Source organism: Rhinolophus hipposideros (genome assembly GCF_964194185.1).
Source record: "Rhinolophus hipposideros genome assembly, chromosome: 9".
Lineage (NCBI taxonomy): Eukaryota > Metazoa > Chordata > Mammalia > Chiroptera > Rhinolophidae > Rhinolophus > Rhinolophus hipposideros.
The window spans coordinates 29,860,751-29,883,702 of NC_138055.1; the positions used below are offsets into that span (position 1 = coordinate 29,860,751).

The 22,952-nt window shown below is 34.7% G+C and overlaps 1 protein-coding gene across 16 annotated transcripts in view; it reads right to left on the bottom strand.

The window, feature by feature from the left end:
* The window catches only part of EPS8 (EGFR pathway substrate 8, signaling adaptor), a 172,650-nt gene that overhangs the window by 68,844 nt on the left and 80,854 nt on the right, over nt 1–22,952 (bottom strand). For all 16 annotated transcript variants that reach the window (XM_081059461.1, XM_081059472.1, XM_081059474.1 and 13 more), the window contains one exon: nt 21,999–22,084. The gene's annotated coding sequence lies outside the window, so the exon portion shown is untranslated. The remainder of the gene's footprint in view (nt 1–21,998; nt 22,085–22,952) is intronic.

Below are 22,952 nucleotides of genomic sequence, written 5' to 3' on the forward strand. Positions count from 1 at the left end.
AATATCAATGTAGAAAAAGCAATTTTATGCCTTTAAATCAATACATTGTCATCACTTAAAATAATTATCTACATTCCCCCTTTTTATAATTATAAGAAAATTCTTAGGTTGTTCATAAGTTAGAACATAAGCTGGGGGAGAGTCTATGTTCAAATTAGAATGTTGGTTTACCAACAAGCTGAAGAAAAATATTCATTACTAAAATTTAATAACCAACAAAAGAAACACTTTAGCACCAATTATATGTTCAATATTGTGACAGATTTCACAATATGTATAACAGATTTCATACAAAGGCCTAATACAAAGAGGGACCATATGTAATTACTACTGTTTCAGTAGTTCCCTTTCATTCTTGTTGCTATCATTATACAATCAGCACACCTACACTACTTTTATGTTATACATGACAAATAAGTACGATCTCAGTTCAAAACATTATTAATACTGTACTGATTTGAGAAAATACACTAATTTTAAAAAGAACAACTGCAATTTATTGACCATTTAACCTGTATCAAGTTATTGTGGTAAGAGTTTTGAACCCATTATCTTGTTTAATATTCACATTAATTTTGGAATGAAGTAGTATCTTTCATTCTCAGTTTATAAATGAAGAAATTGAGCTAAAGAGACTAGGTGTTGTTTGAGTGTTATCCTGAGACTTTTTAAAATCATCCAGAGCCATGAAAGACTAAAGAGTAATGTCCTGTTTCTTGTATCAGATATAATCACAGGCACATAACAAAATAGGGAAAAGAAAACAAAATTCAAGGAGTCTCCACTTCATACGACATTTTATAAACCCCTCCTTATTTATTCCATGCTTAGAACAACTCTTTGAGGTAGTTATTAGCTCTATTTTGTAGGTGAGATGATAGCCTCAAATAAATTAAGTCATTTGCCTAAAAAAATGTGCCTACACAAAAAGCTAGAATTAGAACCAGGATTCAAACATTGGCTTGGCTGCCTCATATCCATTTTTCTTTCCAATAAGTGATACTACTAGTTTTACCATTTTGTACTCTAAAAGTTTTCAGTTCCTTTCACTTTGAGTGTTTCAATGATATTCTTTATTTTAATCAACATTTTTTCTTAAAATAAGGTACTGAAAAATGTTAGTATAAAACTGGAAGGGAAGAGGATTTACTTCATAGAAATTACAATAACAATACTGCCACTATTTTGTGGAATGGCTTTATTGCTTTGTACATATAATGTTCATTGAAGAATGTTAAAAAATATATAATCAGGTCAATAAATACCACATATTAAAAACTGCTTTTAATTATAATATTGAAAATGCATGTTTGGCTGAATTTAACTTTGAGTAATAACTTTTCACTGGTTAAATATCTAAGTATTGATTTGTATTATTTTCATGGGTTAATTTTTTATCATAGTTGAGACACTTTCTAAATATAAAAGTAGACATGTTGAGTGTTTCACCCCATGTAAATAGCTTGTAATAAACATAAATTTACCTGGATCATATGCATGTTTTCCATTATAATTAATTACATATTAAAATGGGAGGAGGAAGTAAGCCTCCAATTTATCTGCAATCTTCCAATAACAATAAAAATATGGTAGGAAAGGGAATGCAATTCAGAGAAAGAAGACACTGTCTCACAGCCTCTCTCTATTACCAGGCCCCCATCGCATTGAACCATACACTGGGGTTGGGTGTAGGGAGATATGGTGGTTGGACCAGATCTTGAACTTTATCTCAGCAAGGTTTTCATTAAATTTTTTATATGATAGGAAGAATTTTAACTAAAATCTCCACATATTTATTGAAGTATGAGTTTTCCTTCATACAAGTACCTTGCTTATACAGGCTTGAATAAAACCTTTGATCAAAATGTACATTTTTCTGCCTGTATTATTTCCATGATTAACAGTGGATTTTCTGATGGCCTTCTATGATTGCCACAATAAACTGACTTTTAAAGGGGCACAAGTTTTACCAGTGGACATTTTTGATTCAAAAGCACCCTGTGCTGTAACTGATCAGCTGACGTAGGTTTGGGGGCCTCCTCACCACTGCCACTACCTGAAAGGGACTGCCATTTACTCCATCGCCTGCATGCGAGGTCTAATTAAAACTGCGGCTAAATTCTGGTTTTTAAAATTTTTTGTAATAAACTTTTTTTTTTAATCATTTTAGATTTACAGAACAGTTGTGAAGGTAGTACAGAAAATTCTACCCCACACCCTGTTTCCTTACCGTTAACATTTTACATGGTACAGTTGTCACAATGAGTGAACAAACATCAATATTTTATTATTAACTAAAGTCAATACTTTATTCAAAGTTCCTTAGTCTTTTTTACCTAATGTATGCTTCTTTTCCAGGATCCTATCCACAATACATTACATTTAGTTCTCATGTCTCATTAGGCTTCTCTAGACTGTGACCATTTCTTAGACCCTTCTTGCTTTGGATGACTGTTATTAGTTTCCTAGGGCTGCTGTAACAAATTATCGCAAACTGGGTGGCTTAAAACAACAGAAACTTATTCTCTCACAGCTCTGGAGGCTAGCAGTCCGAAACCAAGGTGTCAGCAGAGCTAAGCTCTGTCTGAAGGCTGTAGGGGAGGAATCCATTCTGGCCTCCTCTAGCTTCTAACAGTTGCTAGTCATCTTTGACTTTCCTTGGTTTACGGATGTATCATTCCAGTCCGGCCTCTGTCTTCATGTGGCCTCCTCTGTGTATATATCTGTGTTCAAATTTTCTTCTTCTTATAAGGACACTAGTCAATGGATTAGGGTCCACCCCAATCTTACGACCTCATCTTCAAGTGATTCACCTGCAAAGACCCCGCCCACAGCAGGTCATGTTCATAGGCATGGAGACGGGCAATTACTGCACTTGAACATATGTTTTTAGGGGACAAAATTCAACCTGTAACAATGACCTTCACAGCCTTTGAGTACTGTGTTTTCATATTCTACAGGATGTCTCTCAGTTGGGGTTTGTCTGATGTTTTTTCTTGATTTAGACAGGAGATACAGGTTTTGGAGAGGAAGACCCCAGAATATGTGCCATTTTCATCACATCGTATCAAAAGCACATGCAATTAGCATAACTTACCATTGTTATGCTAACCTAGGTCATTGACTGAGGCCACATTTGTCAGATTTTTTCACTATAACATGATTTCCTTCACAGCCACTAGACAAGTCTCTTTGGAAGGAAGTCATTATATGCAGCCCACTCTTACAGAATAAAGAGTTATTTTCACCTCCTTGAGGAGGGAGTATCTGCAAAAATTATTCGGAATTGTTCTGCATGGGAGATTTACATATTTGCAAACATTTATTTATTTATTCTGTGTTTTTTAATTGAACTGAAAAGACTGAAAGAAAAAGAAGGGCTCAGATTCATTAAATGGAAACTCTTGATTATTCATCCCCTATAAAGCACCTTTTTCAGGTGGGTCAGACAAAATCTGAGTGAAGCTTAGTTTGTGTGCTGGGTATGAGGGTGGAGGAGGCGGGGGAGGGGAGAGAGGAAAGAGGGAGAACTCAAGGCATGAGAGAGATTCCAGACCTGAACAAAAAACCTTGGCTTAACACCACCAAAAGATGATCTGAATTTTAAAAAGTAAACTTCACCTAAGAAATTCAAACCATCCCAGAAGTAAAAAGCTGTGGAGTACAGATTCTCAGAAGGAGTAGAATATTCGCTGTTAGCATTTTCTCCCAGGATAAGAATAAAAGTTCAACTTCTGCCAATTCACTTCTCAACTGAACACATTTCAGGGAACAACATTTTGGAATAAGAAGTAGAGAAAACCATTCCACATACCCACCCCATTCCCACTCCCCAGTAATTTTTTTTTCTCCAAATCTCTACTTTTTGTAAATCAGCCTTGAGGGGTTACGATTCACAGATATTCTATGAACTTCAGTGAAAAAGTTCCAAAATTAAACTTTGTATTATTGACTGGTGCAAAAAAACGCCACTAAGGAAATTAGGATCTCATATGATATATATTTTTTTGCTAAATATCCTTTTTCCATAGGAATGCCAAATGCTAACTCAATACAGTTCAGCATATTATACAAAGTTAAACAAATAAAGAGCTATCCAGGCCTGAGATAACACAGCTATGTGGAAAGACAATAAAATATGTTCTAAAATTATCTTCAATGAAATCGAAACTCTACATTTAAATTTCATTATGACGTATTAAATGGCCTCTAAAAATAGTAAGTTATAAAACCTTACAGGTACAATGAGAAGAGCTCTAACTCACAGATGAGCTATAACATTTTAATATTTAACTACCCTGCTGTCACATAATTACCTTCTGTATCACCTTGAGCAAAGGACTTTAAACAAAACACTGCACGTGATTCACTCTTCATTTTCAGTACAGTTCCTTTAGAGGATCAAGTTTCCAAACTGTACAACATATTTTTAAATGGTTTCAACCTACAAAGTGGGAAATGTCACCTTTAAGCAACTGTCGTACTGAATTTATCCCACTTTTCTGAATTATAAATATTATCTCCCTAAGGTTATTAGAAGTAAAAATGCTTAATTGTTAAACAGTACAGGAATTTTTTAAGTAATGCAATTCTGTTTAAATGAAGGTTAAATAAAGCTTTCTACTGTATTATAACACACATGCTTATATCCCAAACTGTTCCTCAGATATTTTATAAAAAGATACTACTTCTCATCTCAACCTCCTCTCTTCCTGTCTGCCATTATTACCCAAACACTGGTTCTTTTAATAAGAGGACACAGAGGTATGCTACCTTATCAAGAATTATTCATTGTTTCAATTTGTCTACTTTGGCAAGATATGGTTTTACAGATCCAGCATAATGGTTACAGGGGGCAACTGTTTTGCTTTCAGAGAATACTTTGTGTACTGCTTTAGATATCAGAGTGTATCAAGTTCAACATGTATAACTTCATAAGCCCAAGGAAAGTTCATGACTGGGCAGATAATGTAAAACTCTCAAATCATTCTTAACTGCTCTTTATTCCTATTATTCTAAACCACTTAACAGTATGCCGACAAAGACAAAAATGTACTCCTTTCAAAATACCATTTTTCATTTATCTTTAAAAATAGAGGCAGTCCTAATATGAGGTTAGAAAGTGATGCAACAAAGAATACTCATAACAAAAAAAAATTAAATCGATTCCTGTAATTATCGACATTTGGCTGGATATAAAAATAAGAAATCCTAGGCACCTGAGTCACAGAAGACCTAGGACTAACAAAATCTTCCTGGAAAACCTTCCAATGTTCCCATTTTTAGGAAAAAAAGAAAATGCATATTTAGGAAAAGAGCATACATTACAGGCAATATAAGAACAGCAGAGTATAAAGTTCAAGGTAAACTAGATTAGGGTGGGTCTAAAGAATCAAATCTCCTTCAAAGGATTGAACCAAAGAAGGCAAGATAAGGAACTATAGAAATGTATAGTACAACAGGAGGGAGACATCAAAAGGTTCATTTATAGTACAAGGTGGCAAGTAGAAAAACAGAATGCAAGGCAGGCACCTCATGTTGGGAGGGGATGAGCATTCATTCATAAAAGCCTTCAGGCTTCAGGTGTGATGGATGAGCTGAGTAAGCCAGAAGAGAAAAGACAATAGACAGGTTGGTACATTTAGGAAACCACCAGCAGTTCAGTTACTGAAGAATAACTTAAGAGGTAGAAAGTAATAAGGGGTGAAGCTGGAGATACATGAAGCTACATTTATATCAAATTTTGTTAGACCAAAAATCCTCGTTTGCTTATTGTATCTGTGTAATTGCTATTCATATATACTAAGATTACATTTCTTTTTTTGTATCACCTTTTGTCTTTAGAGTTACTAACTATCTTACCCTCAACCCTTAGTGTTCCTATGTGCCTTTATTAATTTCATCCCTTTACTCTCCACTGGAGTGAAGCTTCCTTTCAATATATTGAAGCACTACCATTTTTATCTTTCTGCAGGCATCGCTCCCTGATCCCTATACTTGGTCCTGTTAGGATCTGAACTGATGACTCTAGGCCTCCTGCACAGCTTTCATGGAGGTCTCCAAATGCAATATTATCCTGCTCATTATTTTCACCTCTTTCCTGTCTTAGATCCTTGTTTCCTGGATCCCAAATCTCCCTCTTTTTTACTTTTATTTTTTTATCTTAGAAGAGCACATACTTCAGGAACTTCCTGAGAAAGTATAAAAAAGGTAATTTCTGAAGTGTCACATGACTGAAAATGTGTTTACTCTAGATGATCAGTAGTTTGTCTTGATTTTAAATTCTATGTTGGAAATTATATTTGCCCCAAAATTTTGAAGCTATTGTTCTTATCTTCAGTGTTGCTGCTGAAATGTCAGGTGTCATTCTGTTTACCAATCTTTTGTATAGGGTTTAATTTTTTCTTTCCGCGGTTCTAGAGTTTTGGGATCTTTATTATTTTTTTCCCTGATGTTCTGAAATTTCAGGAATACATCGGTATAGGTTTTTTGTGTTTTTTTTTTTTAAATTCAATGTATTAGAAACTCAATAGGTCTTTTCAAACTTGAAACTCACTGTCCTTAAATTCTAGGAAATTTCCTTGAGTTATTTCTTTGATAGTTTTTTCATTACATTTATTTTTTTTTTCTTTTTCTGAAACATTCTATTGCTCAGAATGGGACCTCCTGGACTGAGTTTCTAATTTGTCTTTTTGTTTGTTGGTTTTTCATTTCATTATGTTCTATTTTCTGAAGTGAAAATGTTTTTCTCTGGCAGCTGAGGTTTCACTTTCTCAGGACTCTGAGTTAGTTACAATCATCCATGGTTTTCCAGAATCCCATTTTATTTTTTTTTAAATCTCTTTACTATCATTTTATTTGGAAGAAGTAGAATAAATATATGTGCTCAATCTGCCTTTTTCTGTACTATATTTTCATTGCCTAAACATTGACAAACATTTGTTAAAGAAAAAGTCAGGAGAAAAATTCAAGTCACCTCTGATATGAACTTGAGAGGTTAAGTTGGACGATGAAATATGAGTACAAGTTTATACTAAAAACAAAGGTACCATAACAACCAGAGTGAATGTAACAAAAAATGAAGGAAATTTACCTTACATGAAGTCAGCTGACATTTTGGTAGTGTATGTTTAACTATCTGTTGTTATTATAACAACAAATGCTGTTTTCAAATCTCAGGAAAAAAAACCCAAACATTACAGTGTGTAAAAGTAAGGCAATATCCCCAGCTAAATCTGGCACTATTGTTAATGAAAAATGCTTTGTTTTTCTAAAAATTAAATCATAGCTTTAAATGCACAACAGAGTTAAGTACCTACATGGAATCTGAAATGAATCCTTATGTAAATAACTACTAATTAATTCATTTTAATTATACAGATATTTTTCCCCCCAAAAGAGAAGCCCATTTAAGTGAATATAGCTGGGGAAAAATTCTTTGTGAATTAGTGCAAAACAAAAGTCAGAGATATTTGTGCATTAGTTTTAAAAGTCAGGTTGCCTATAAAACTACAACGAAACTTTCTTTCTTAAGATGTTAGATATTTACATAGTCATAGAAATTAAAAGAAGAAAAAAGTAAGTCCACTGAGGAAACAGTTTTTTAATTAAGGCTATTAAATTTCATATTTAAAAGACAGTAAATATAAGCTTTAATCATGGATGGTAGGTACTACCTTTGAAAAATGTCTGCCAAATAATGACAATGGAAGTTTTAAAAAATAGCAATAAAGTTCTTCATAACCCTGAAATCATCCAGGACATGGATAAACTTAGACATCTCTGTTCACCATTATAAAAGAAAAAATACTGCTCATTTATTAAGCATTTTAGTGTGTCAGCCACTATGCCAAACACTTTATGGGCATTATCGTACTTAATTCTCACCACCTTATGAAGTTATGCATGCTTATAATCCTCATTTTAATGAGCAATCTTGGACTTATAAAAGTTATAAATAAAGGAAACTTGGACATGACACCTACTTACCATGGCTAAAATTTGACCACAAGTCGTGCTTTTTAATCACTATTGTATACTTTACTTTAACTAACGATAAATCCAGTATTTTGAAATTGGTTGGGGATATGTCGAAACCGATGAACTAAAAGCCAAAATGACCTTTGTAGATGATTATTCAAACAAGATTCATTTACTATTACTTGGTACCAGCCAATATCAATATTCATTCATTCGACAAGTATTTATCCATTATGTGTCCATTAGGGCTCTAGATGAGTACTGTCCAAAAAAACTTCCTTCGATGATGAAAATATAATACTATATCATCACTACTCAAAACAGCAGCTGAGCACAAGTGTGACTACATGAAGTGTGGCTACTGCCACTGAGGAACTGAAATTTTATTAAATTTAAGTTAGTTTATATTTAAATGTAAATAGCCATATATGGCTAATGGCCACCATACTGGATGGGGCAGCTCTAGATGTGGAGTGCACAGCTAATGAAACAGACCTGGTTCCTGCCTTCACGGAGCTTACAGTGGGGGAGCAAATGTGAAATAAGTAAAATAATAAATATAAGATTCCAAGTCTGTGAATCGCTTAGAAGAAGAAGGAGTACTTATGAGGATATAATGTCAAAATGAGTCAAATTTAGCTATGAACTTATAAGAAGTATAGGACTGAGAGATTCACTCTGAAAACGTTATTTAGGATTTCCTCATTTAAAATCCAGGATTACTCATAAACCGTTAAAACAAAGAATCTATGCTTTTTTTTTTTTTCAAAGTGCTTTCAATGTTTCAAGACTGAGGCACAGAAACAGTACTCTGTTGGAAAGAAATCGATGCAAAACTAGTTCTGAACAAGAATGTTGTTCTTCTTATCCTGTATCAGGTAGCAGTCTGAATTTAAACAAAATAAAATGAGAGACTAAAGAAAAAGAATCACAAAAATAAAACAGTAAAATCTATAAATGGTAACATTAGATACTTCAAGTTCAAGAATCTGGATTGGATGAGGAGTCGGGAAGTTAGAGAAAAACAACTACTATTCCACTTGGGCAGAAATGGGATGTTTTTTATAGTAGCCCATCCATCTTTGGGCCAGTATCAATGTATAAAGCCCCTCAAAACATTATTTTGCCAAGAATTATTCCTGGACTTGAGCACCTGGAATTGAAACAGAGCAAACACAACTTTCTATAGTGAATTAATAAGTGGAAAAAGGTGTTTGGATCAGCCAGGGTATGGGAGAATCACCAAAAACTTGCATGTTCTTGGATCATATTGTGTGGATTTTTGTTTGGGAAGTTAAGATGGATTTGTTTGGGAAAGTAGAATATTCAAGGTCAGAAGGAAGAGGAACTTTGAAGAGGGAATTATCACAAGGTTTGGTAGTACTGTATTTGCATTTCTTTCTTTCCATTCCCACAATTCCCATCTCCAAGCAACAGGGAAATGGCCTCTAAGCTGAGATAGGGAAAACTGGGGGTAGAAACATGATTTTCCTCCAACTTCTGAGGGAAATACACTCTCTCAGGAACTTCAACAAATCAACTTAAAAACATGTGCTGGGTTTTTCTAAGAAAATCTTGTTTAGTTTTTACTGAATAACTTAAACCCAGCAACTTTTTCTAATAGTTTCAACACACTACGCTTCAAGAGAGAAACATGACTATTTCTGATAATACGCTTTTTTAATATTTGGTGCCATTTCTTAAAGTAGTTTTTTAATTCCATACATTTGTGCTATTCATGCAGTAAAAATCTATTAATGAAAAGTATCAGGATTTTAAATGGTCTTTTGATGATCTAAATTGGAATCATTTCAGAAGTTCTTATAGATAAAATCTGAATCAATCTAATACTACTCCCTTCTAAAACTTACATTTTTCATTATTCTTTTACTTAATTCCCATCAAAGTTCCCCACTGCCCTCCAGATAACATCTAATTCAGTAGCATAGCATAATACTCTTTTGTAATCTGGCCCTTTATACATAAAGCTACTTGTCCACCATCTCTGGCTTCTCGCCACCTCCCCCACTCCCTCACAGACCCAGCTCCCTAACCCCTCCCCATGCTCACATAGGCACACTGCATCAGCCATACTGAACTATTTTGCAGGCTCTTGCCTTCAAGTGACATCATCTTTCTGGAATATCTTATCACCCAAAAACTTCCCTGTCACCTTCATCTGACCAGCGCCCACTAAAACTTTTGATCTCAGTCTTGGAAGGCCCTCTCTGATTTCTCTACAGTAGGATAGATGCCACCCTCATGTGTTGCCATACGCGTGAGTCTAACACTAAGATGCACTTATTATACTGTAGTAACTTCCTATTTTCTTGTTTGTACACAGGACTGTAAGTTCCTTGAGGGCAGGGGCTAAATAATTTTAATGAATACCAAATGCTAAGCATGGCTCCTAACATGAAATGAGTTCTCAATCAATATTTATTAATGAATGAAAAATTATGCCTGTAAATATATTTTTTACAAATTAAAATGTTTGTTTTGAATCTCCTCATGAAGAAAAGATAGAAGGAAACAATGCTCTAAAAGCAAGAACAACAACAAAAAATTAGTATGAAATATTTTAAACTAGTTGAAGAGTTAAAAACAGAAAATATTTAGTACCACTAGGAAAAGAATGAGAAGTGTCAACTATACCCCCCCAAATCTCTGAAGTACCTCCTTCCACACTGTAAAATAGACATCTCCTTGCTCCTGCCTCCCCATCATGACCTCTCTTATTACCAGCAATCTTCCTTATTGTCTCCAAATGAAGTGGAAAATGAAATCCTCATCTAACTGTACTTTCTTAACTCTCCAATTCTGTCCTGATGGTGAGTAGCAGTCCTACCATAAACCATCCACTTGAGTGTGGAAGAAATATCATTCCTGGACTTGTCAAGTTGATTTAGGTTTGTTGTTAGTTTGGAAAGAACACTGAATGCCAAAGTCAATACTATTTATTCCTTGTTTTGCCAATACTATTCCTAACTCTGTGCCCTTGGACATGTCATTCAAACTAATGGGTCCCCAGTTAGTACTGATAAGGCTGGAAAGTAGGTTACCTCCAAGAGTTCTTTGCAGCTCCAAAGTGTGGTGCATTAGCTCACTGACAAAGGCCAGCATATTAGCTCAGTGACCTGCTTCCATAGGAGAAAGGTATCCTATTTTCTCATTTGTGGGGAGTGAAAGTTACTTAAGTACCTTTGAAGACTGGCTACAAGTTACCCTCATAAACTCCAAGCCGGGCTTGTGGTGACTTAAGGAATTTTGTCTTTTCTTTCTTTCTTTCTCTGTCTCTGTCTCTCTCTGTCTCTCTGTCTCTCTCTCTCTCTCTCTCTCTCTCTCTCTCTCTCTCTCTCCTTCTTTCCTTCTTTCCTCCTTCCTTCTTTACTTCCTTTCCTCCCTCCCTCCCTTTTTTCCTCCCTCCCTCCCTCTCTCTCTCTCCCCTTCTTTTTTTCCTTCCTTCCTTCCTTCTTTCCTTCCTTCCTTCCTTCCTTCCTTCCTTCCCTCCCTCTTTCCCTCCCATCCTCTTTCTTTTTTTCTTTCTTTTTCTTTTTTCTTTTTTTTTTTTTTTTTAACAATTTAGCTGCCAAGAATCCATGGGACTAGCACATTAAAGCATACAGTAACACACTCCAAGTAGTTAGCTGAGAAGAAAAAGATGCATTTCCCTGCTGTCCTAAGAACTGAAGCTATTTCATTCTGCGATGGTAAAACGGAAATTTTTCTAGGAAAGAAGTGTTTGAATTTTATGAGATATGAGACACAGTGTTTACAAGAGTGGTGCTTGATCTCCATTGCCACTGTTGTCACCTCAAGAAAGGCCAATTTTGCCAAGAGGCATGGGGAAGTGGCTGCTTCCCTGCTGTGAAGGAAACAGGAGGAAATAAAGTGCATACTCATTAATGACTGTATGTGCCAAGCCAGAAAAATCAAAGATTCCAACCAAGGGCCAAATTCTTAAGATAAAAAAGAAAACTGACCAGCTAGCAATCTACTAATGTAAGTGGGCAAAGGATCCACAGCACACATCATCACTACCCACAAATGACCCCTAAACATCTTCGACTGCCCTTGCGAACCTTAAAGAGGCTCAAATGACAATAAACTACACTTCAAAAATAAAGACAGTCCTATTTGCTGTTCCCTAAGAGGAGGGGAGAGCAAGCTTGCCCATGAGGCAAATTTCCTAGCATCCAAAAACCACGTTCTTAGCCAAAAAAAACCACAAAAAATAAAAATTAATAATATTTCTGCCATGAAGGAAAATGCTTTTGGAATGTTTTTTACAGAGCTACTGGAAACAACAGAACTTACTGGGTATATCCCAATGCTTTTATTGTGGAATAATAAAAAGAACATACTATGGAGATGGGCAGCCCTGAATGTAAATCCTGACTCTACTAATCTATAAAAATGAGATTAAAATTGTTAGGAGGATTATACTCAAAAGCACATAAATCAGTAAAGATTTACTATCTGCATCTATATCTATCAGTTCCTTTATGACTCACCTACATGCAGGCCTCTGCTCTTATCCTATATACCCTCCCCACTAGCAACTTTATACCTGCCATCTATCAATTCCTCAATTCCCACCTCTTTTTTAAAGTGTTTCCTGGCAAACTTAACATTAACAACATCTAGTCATTTGGCAATTATTTATCATGTTTAGTATTTTTTAATGTGGTTATGAAGAACCACTATGATTTATTCCATTGTGTCTCTGACACATCTAGGGTTTGGCTACTAGTACAGTGTTTTGTAAAATAATTCCTGTACTACAGTTTTTAGAGAATTTTATACGTGTGTTCTAAAGGAAGTTCACAGAATTTTAGTGACCCAAATGGATGGATATTGTTACCAATATAAATTTCCTCTAAGATTGATGAAAATTACCGCCTGACACAAATGACTCCTATCTGAAAAAAAAATTGATGCAAAATAGCAACTAATTTAGAGGTAGAATTAATTCACTTAGCAGAATTTCTACAGTTATAGTTAGATAGGACCCCTGAGTGAAAGTATTGCTGTTGGTATAGTATGTTATCAATAATGATTTTAATACTTGATCTGAAAAGCAGAACTTTTGGTGAAAGTACGCTTATTTATATCAAGACGGTTCAGATCTGACTCAGAGGAAAAAGTATTATCCTCTGACTCACCAAGACCACTTCCTGAAACACCCAATGTTTTTCTTGGAAGGAAATCTATACAAGTGCCAATTCTTTCAAACACTGATTAGACAAAATTGAAGTTTAACACAAAATGGACAAAAGACATAGTTCTCAAAGCCTACCAGGTTTCAAAGTGGAGATCACTCCATAAACATATATTATCTAGTCATGAAAGAGAAAACTTTAAATACAGTCAAAAATAGGTAATCCAAGGAATATTATAAAACATTGACGATTTACACATATCTCTCTTTATACCATAATCTCCTAATGATAAAGAAAGAATTTTATGATTTTAATCTGCAAAAATTAACTAATGTCTTTGGCTTTAAAACTGTTACTTTTTTTTTCAAGATATTTCTTTTTTGCTCTCTGAATCAACTGTGTGGCCAATATTTAATAATAATTTATAAAAACAGTAAATAAGACTTATTAAGTGCTTAGATATGCCAAACATTCTTAAATGTTCTTGGCACCCATTAATTCAACTGATAAGCACAGTTCCTCTAAGAGGTACGTACTATTATTATCTCTATTTTAAGATGAAGAAACTGAGACAGAATAATCCTTTCACAGTATCACACAGTGAGTATTGTAAAGCCTCAAACCCAGGTAGACAATGGAAGAGCCCAAACTCTCAGTTTCTATGGTATGCCTGCTCGTGATTCCCACCCCCTGCGTTAGCATGCTTGCTAAAACTTATACTCGAGCACACAGAGACACACACATATAAATTACACATATGTATACATGTATAAACATTTCACATTTATAAAATCTGTGCCAAAATTTATGTGTGTCCTTCTCATACATTAGTTTATAAATGTGACTAATATATCAATACAATTTGGGTACAAAATATACCAGAACTTTAATCTAGAAGAAGAACAATTACTTAGATAAGCTTTGAAACATTCTGCTGTCCAGATACGTGTATGTCAGTCTCACTTGTTTTTAGTTCTAAAACACTGGAAACATCTCAAAGAACTGTAAAACACCAAAATGATAACTGCTTTGGACACAGGCCTTGGGGGAGAAAAATACACAGAACATTTCCTTCTTCAAAATAACAAGCAATTAAACAAAATCTTGCTGTTTGTTTCCTCTTGAGTAATCTAGACTGGAAAGATTTCAAACATATGACTCTTGCAGTATTTTGCTTTCCGTAGAAAGACCATCCTTTAAAATGTCAAGTCAGCTAATAACAGTCCACTCATATCTATTACTGATCATAGCAAACTAGTTTAAATATTAAGTGAATGCATATTTCTGGTTCTAAATATTTGAAAAAGAAATTCCTAGCTCGCTAATGAGGCAGAATAAGCACTTTGATATAAGCAGTGGAAGAAGGGCAAATTTACCTCAAAAAGGTAGAGCCCTTAAAGCAGCAGCCCCAGGAACCATAGTATTCCCAGGGTTAACAGCACTCTGGAGGTGCTGAAGGCTCAGAGGTGCTCTTGGAAGCCTTCCTGCCCAGTGTGGTTTTAGGGCCAAGACAGAATCATTCTGCTTCCTGAAGTGTATCGCTTACCCAAACAACACAGTGAATAAATTCACTGGAAATTAATTCATTCTTTTGAAATTAAGCATTTTCATCCCCAGTAACCACTTTTAAACTACAAACACCTCTAGGAGGCATAATATATTATGTCATTAACACTTAAATGTGAATTATCAGATACTTTTATCCAGGCTAAGAGGAATCTAGGATAAGGTGAGAACACCTATGAAGTCAGTGTGGCCAGAAATGTAAGAGATTTGCATCGAAATGGAGCAGTACCAATCTACTGAAGAAAAATTTGCCTATTTGATACTTTTGCCTATGCTAAAATATATCCACTTATTAATAATTACTGAAATTATGAAAGGAATTCCAGCTTATAATATGAAATGATTATTTAGTAGAGACAAACGTCCCACATGGTTAGCAAAACCACGTAAGAAATTCATTCAGTACTTTTTCTCTACATCTACCAGGTATTTTGTTTCCCACGAGGGCATTTAACAAACAACATGGTTTGTCTCCCCCAGGATCCTTCAGTTTAGTGAGACAGATATGCAGAGATGATTACAATGTAACTTAGTAAATTCTACTGTGATCTGAACAACGTACTATGAAAGCATCGACCTGGGCAGCTGTTGGTAGGATTCCCACAGGTGAAGACTGTAGAACCAGGTCTTGAAAGACACAGAGGGGTGTGTCAATCAGTACATGTAATGGCATGAGAGGGCTTTGCAGATGTGCAAAGCATGGTACATGGAAGGACATCAGTTCAGGGAATAGTGAGATATTCGTTGTGGCTGCAACATGGATACATAAAAAGATGATGTGACCAAAAAAAGCCTGATGTCAGATTGTGAGGTGGCTGGTACAGTATATGAAGTAATTTGGACCTAATCCTTACAGAAATGGTAAACCAAGTAATAGTCATATTACTAATTTTTAATGATATAACTATAGGGGTATTCTGGAGGGCGGATTAGATTAGGAAGCAAGGTTAACAGATTTTTAGATAATTCTATCTGTTTCTTTTGTTGCTATGGGACTCTTCCCAATTATATTCTGCTCGACATAATTTTTTGGAAAAACTAAGACTCACCTACGGTACTCCCATAATTTCTTCAAACTCCTGAGTTCTCCAAGAGAAACATGAAGATAGTTTAGCTAATTTAAGGACATAGCACAAATTTTTTGAGTTATTAGTTACGTAAGAAATCCAGTCTATACGGAAATCCAGCTATAGTCATCCTACTTTAGAAAAGGTCATTCTAAAAATCCAGAGATTAAGGGAATTTAAGGTTGGTTTTTGTTTGTTTTTCATTTAAAACGTTCTTTTAATGGTGCGGTCATTCTTTTAAGAGTATGGCAGTTCCTCCAAAAAAAATTGAATATAAAATTACCAATGTTCCAGTAATTCCACTTCTGGGTATAGGTGTATACCCAAAAGAACTGAAAATGGGGACTTAAACAGATATTTGTACACCCATGTTGTTATTAGCATTATTCACAACAGCCAAAATGTAGAAGCATCCCAAGTGTCCACTGGTGGAAAACGGATAAGCAAAATGCTGTATAAACATACAATGTATTAGTCAACCTTTAAAAGAGAGGACATTCTGAGACAGGCTCCAACATGGTTGAAGCTTGAAGACATTATGCTAAGTGAAATAAGTCAGTCACATAAGGACAAATACTATAGATTCCACTGTATGACTACCTAGAATAGTCCAATTCATAGAGATAGAAAGCAGAATGGTGAATGCCAGGGGCTGGGGAAGAGGGAATGGGCAGTTACTATTTAACGGGCATGGGGCTTTGTGAAGATGTAAAAGTTCTAAGATGGGTGGTGGAGATGGGTGTACGACAAAGTGAATGTTCTTAATGCCACTGGACTGTACACTTACAGAAGATTGAAATAGTTAATTTTGTGTTATGCATACTTTAGCACAATAATAAAAATAACGTAAAAAGTGAATAAACTACTGCATGCTTGCAAGTGTATCAGGTGCGGCTCCTGGTCAGGAAAATGAAGGCTAGATCTCATTGCAGCTTCTCCATAACATGCCAGAGACGTGAAGGATTTGCATAGCAAATACACACACACGAATGAAAACTACCTTTATAATCCTTTGTGTGTATACATGCAGATGCATGTATGTATATATGTACATATATTTTAATTTGAACTAGATTATCGTACACTCCACTTTAATAAAGTTCAAGAGACACAATTCCTAATTTACAAAAGCAATAAATTAAACTGTGTTTTGAAAAAAGAAAAGAGCACTGTTCCAGTTTTTACCATTTCTTGACTTTGGGTGAAGGTCTAACATTATCTGGCAGTGCCTCTTGCAAATGCCATTTCTCACTGATCCTTAATTTTTTCATTCGTCAAATGGGGTGGGGCCCCATGTTCCACCCCTACACACCAATCTCACAGCATACTGAGGACATAAAACAAGAAAATGTATGTATAAAATTATTTTAAAAGGTAAAATAATTTGGGATATGTTCCTTTACAAAAGGATCACATGAAGGAACGAATGAAATGGCTCAAAGAATTTTTTTAAATTCCTCTGCATTTTTCACTTCTTAATTGAGATGTTAAACAATCTAATACGCACACAAGTTTTGAGCAAAACATACACTAAACAAAGTAAAATGCATTAGTACATTAGTACAAATGCATTAGTATTCCTAAGAGATCAAACACACACACACACACACACACACACACAGAATATACATATATTCAATAAGATGGTTTCAAGGGTCAGATGTTTAAGGTGATACGAGAAGAAAAGATTTAGATTTGGCATTTATAATTAATTAGTCCATTATTAAGTTCCATAACAAATATCAATAAGAATTACAAAATGACGTTAACAAAGTTGTTAAGACTCACAAGGCTTAAGAAACATGTCTGTAACTTTCATTTAAAAAGTTATCGTTAACTCGATGTCTTATGACAAATCAATGTTTAACTGCAATAGTTAGAATATCCTCTGTTCCTGGAAATGAGCCAACTAACATTGGCAATATCTAATTCAGTTAGATATTTTCTTTAAAAAGAAAATAGTTAAAAAAGAATCCATTAAAAAAAACAACTAAGAGTTTTACACATGATAGTACCACCAATTCCCCTCCCAACACTCCCTTTGAAAACCTTATATTATCTGCAGGGGGAATGGGATATCTTTTTTTTCCTCACTGATCAAATCAAAACAGTTCTTAGCAAGCACTTAATTCATATGCTAGTCAGTTCTGTAAGGATATCAATTTATGACATTTAGAAATTCCTCAAACTTCACATTAAACCTCCAACAATCTGATAGCATTAAACTAAAATTCACTGAGGTTTACACTTAAGTAAAGCATACACAAGTATCATTATTAAATTATTGTATAATCAATTGTACATGTATTGTTTTTACAACTTATTGGCTATTATTTTTTTAAACTCAAAGATTAAGATTCAAGCATAACCTTGAGGGAGCTCCCTTCTAGTTGTTAGATGGGATGCTGCCCAATTCTTGAATCGTTTAATAGGTCCAATTAGATCTTCAAAAAAAAAAAGAAGAACCTTGAAACATTTTCTTTCCTTTGGTCTCCAATTTCCATTTGCCTTCCTACCTAAAGTTATCTTCTTTCAGTTCATTGTTGTAACCCCCATTTCAACTCCATTTTATGCTAAGTATCTTGTAAAACAGTCCTCCCATGTCTACCACAACTTTATTTCACACACTTGGGAAATATGCAACCCTCTCCCCATTATCTTTCTACTTTATAAATTCCCCAATGCACTCAAACCTGTAGATGAAATTATCTTAATTTAGAAATGCAAATTTAATTATGAAGAAATAAGCTCTACAAATAAGTATTTGAGTATTTAACATCTTAATTAAACTTCTAAGCCTGATTTTCATGTGTTATTTGGTCACCCGGTGATCACCCAGAGAATCTGGGATCATGTGTTTTAGTACAGAACGCCCTGCCCCTCAACTGGTTATTTTTAGAAACGTGGATATAGTCATTCTTTGACAGATTTATTCCTGACTTTGTAATAATGCAAATTCACTTTTCCTTCTCAGAATCATATCCAATTGAAACAGTCCACATTCCTTTTTCTTGACTTTTCTGTGCACAATGTCTCCAGGTCAAGCTCCAAACCTTGACAGCAGTTAAGGTTTGGGAAAGTTGGGCTGTAAGTGGCCTAGGGTAACCTGGGATTACCAACAATCTTAGTAGCTTCATATAATTAGGTAAGCTTTGGAAAGGAGGGTAGTAGCCTTCATCCAGGCAATCCCTGTACTCATAATTATACCATGAAAAATTGCTGTTCGAAATGTCCACTCACTATTTATGCATTCAATAAATCTTGCTGAGGTTTTTCTATGTGCCAGCAGGTACCATATATAAGAAGCTGGATATACAATGATGAACAAGACAGATATAATTCCTGCCCTCAGAGATGTTAGGAGATACATATGGCCTTCTTTGATATTCCTTTGAATATGCCAAGCTCTTTCCATCCTCAAGGCCTATTAAGCTCTGCCTGGAATAATTATCCTCTTTGTCTTTCACTGCCTAACTCTTATTATCTCAGCTTAAATGACCCCTCTGGAGAAGTCTTACCCTGACCCACTAACCTATATTAGATCCCTCATTACATGTTTTCACAGCAGTCTGAAATCTTCTTCATAAAACATTACAATTAAACATGTAGGCCAATATTTGTTTAATATCTGCTTTTGAAAAATAAACTGCTGTACTTTCTATTGATGCAGAATACGCTTTTCTATTAGGCACTTCAAGCTCATCTTTCTTTTAAGTGACCACGAAGTTTTTAATATGAGATTTCAATTTATTTCCTTCACATTTTCTTTATAACTCTAAATATAGTTTATCCAAAGACTTTCCTTCATATGCGAATTTCATAATAAAATTACACAGTTCTCCAACCAATCATATTTTTTCGGATATAAAATTTATATGTTTTATTTATATTAGATACTAGCTAAAGTTATTACAAATGTCCACATCTTATATCTATTTAGGTATTTTCAAGTCAGAATTTTGAATAGTCAATAACTCAATTTTTACAAACAAATTTTCTCCATTCTCTTATCTAGGAGACCCAGACAAACATGAATCCCACTATTTATTAACTGTGAAACCACAGGCTTACTATGCCTCGAGGAGCCTACTTTCCTTATTTGAAAGGTAGTTATAATCTTTCAAGGGTATGAGAAATAAATATAAAGTACACAAAGTCCCTAGTAAAATATCATACTAAATAAATATCACTTCCTTCCTACGTGTAGCGGGGAAAGGTACATGTTTAAAAATGTAGCCCTCTAATATAATACCAGATTCCATTACCTAATCTAATTTCCTAAAAGAGAACGAGTCTAACTTTGTTTCATGGAGTATACTTCAGGTTAGGAGTTGAAAAACTTTCTGTAAAGGGCCACGTTGTGAACAATGGGGGTTTGATGGACACATACGATCTCTTGTGTTGTTATTCTTCATTTCATTTTTGTTTTTAATAACCTACTAAAAATATAAAAAAAGTTCTTGGCTTGTAGGAAAAAATCAGCCCACTCGCCATACTTGCTCACCCCCTGCTTTAAGTTCACACATTCTCATTAATTCCACTACTACTTATCCTATGACTTATCAACATTCCAGTTTAACAAACACTGATTAAACAGTTGTTCATCAGTAAGGCCTGTGAGGTAACTGACTAGCTAAAGAAAAAGTGATACATGATATGCTTTAAAAAGTATATCAAGTACAAATAAAGCCTTTTGAAGCCTTCCTCTAGTGTTACCTCTCTTTTTCCTGATTTTGTTTTTCTGAGCCAACTACAAATCAGGATTCACAGCCAATTTACGCTCACATCCTCAGATTTCTCTTACCATATTCCTGCACTGAAACTGGTGCAAGTCTGAGTTCCTTTATAAGAATCTAATTAGGCTTCATGTGCCATAGTTAGAGGTCCTCTATTGCCCATTCTCCACTAGGCTCCCTCCTTTCAATTCTGACATAATGTTGTAAATTTATATTTTTGTCCTCAACTTCCAACACAATCATTTCTTCTCTTCCTTAGTTCAGTTCCCCTCCTTACAAAAAAACTGTCCATTTTTTTTCCATTTTTATGTATAATCCAACAGAAAAACCTCTGAATTAGGTGTCAGAATTAGTTTCTGTTATTGTTCTGCCTCTGACCATCTTTGTATTTCTTAGCGTGGGTGCCTTTGTCTCTTCATCTATCATAGGGGTTAAAACAGTTTGTGATGTCAATCAGACTAAGTTAAATGCAGAGGAAATAACACATGTGGAAGTTATTTATTTACAATCTACAAAGTACTCTAAGAGACCACTAAGATCTATGACTCAGAACTCAGACGTTTCAAGAACAGGCTCTGTCATTTATATTTATGAGTTATTGACCTTGGGCAAGTTAATTAATCCCAGTAAGCCTTTTTCCTCATCTGTAAAATAAAGACAGTAATAACACTTACTCGATAATGTTTTGTAAAGAGGACATGGCATAATCCATGTCAAGCACTTATCATAGTGCCTAGCACATTTTTTGAGCAAAGAAAATGTACAAATATAATTACTATTATTTAGGGATAAGATTATCTATCTGTCTGTCTGTCTGTCTGTCTGTCTGTCTGTCTGTCTGTCTGTCTATCTATCTATCTATCTATTTGAGCAAAGAAAATGTACAAATATAAGATTATCTATCCATCTATCTATCTATCTATCTATCTATCTATCTATCTATCTATCTATCTATCTATCTATCTATCTGGGAGCCACTGGCCTTTTATATTAATTTCTTCATCTCTATTTGCTTTTGAGCCTATTTACTTCCACTGGTAAATCTATGCCCCCCCCCCCTTTTTAAAAACACGGGTTAAACAAGTTGTTTTGGGCATTTTGCTCTGTGGTACTGTATTCCTCCATCTGGGCACTATTTAGTGTTCTTCACAATTAAAAAAGAGGGAAGAGGAAAGATGGAAATGAAAAACAGAGAGAGAGAGAGACAGAGAGAGAGAGAGAGAGAGAGAGAGAGAGAGAGAGAGAGGAAGGAACTACCAGTTCACATGCTGTATGTTATCAATTAGTATGATCTGTTCTGTTATAATGCAATGTATGCCTTCCTAAAAATCATGATCCTATGAAAACTCACTCATTAAAACCACTTATGGGTTTATGGAGGAAATGGCCATAAAGAATAGAAGAATCTAATAAAGACCACAGCACAGTTTTACATATGTTAAATAGTTAAAAAACAAATAAAAACTACAATAAATGAGGTACCTTACCTTGAAAAAGACCTGAAATTTGTGGAATTAGCTGTCCAAAGTGTTGCAGCTTGTAAGTTATTGTGAAATGGTGGAAGAAGGGTTATCTGAAATAGAACAGAAAGTTATAAACTGATATATGGATGGTTGTGGCTTATAATATACAGTGAAATGAGGTAGCTGGAAGAAATCTGAGGTCTGTGCATGTAGATTTTAGGTATTCCTGTGTCTCAGTTTAGCTAGGTGAAATTAATTTTGTTCACCTACTTTTCCTATTAGATAACATAATTTTATCTACTCTTTAGATAAAATCACACATGAGAAATGTTAAATTTACATTACACTCAAATTGTTCCCTAATATCAATAATGTAGGAATAAATCCTCATTTTCAAAACAAGCGTGATAGCAAATTACAAATTTATGCAAAATGTTCTCTGAATCAGAACTGTAGTCACTACTTACAAAACCTGTATTACTCTTCAATTTCTTATTCAGCAGAAAGCCTTTACCTAGAAAAACTTGTTCTTTCCTTGTCAGTATTAAGCTACTAAACATAATCTGAAAGATTTCTTAACTGCACTTTGATTTTTTCTTCAGCTTTCCCTGCTGGGAACAGCTCTGATTCAGACAGCTATGCTATACTTGTTTAGTTGGAATGTCCATTCCAATGGAGCAGTAAAATGTCTGGCAGTCAATAACTCACTGTCATATCATTCCATTTATTCAGCAATCCAATATTTATAATGAGCATCATAGTAAGAAATAGAGACTTAACTAAGTGGCTCACTTAAAGTCAGTCAATATTATATAAGAGGTGTAAAATATTATAACACATGCAAAAACAACTGTAACACAGGGGAGAATAGGAAACACCTTAAGAAAATGCAGAAAGTACATAATAGATTACTTTCAATGTTGGAAGAGGGGACTACAAGAAATTTAATGGTGTTTATTAGTAGACCTTTAGGATGAG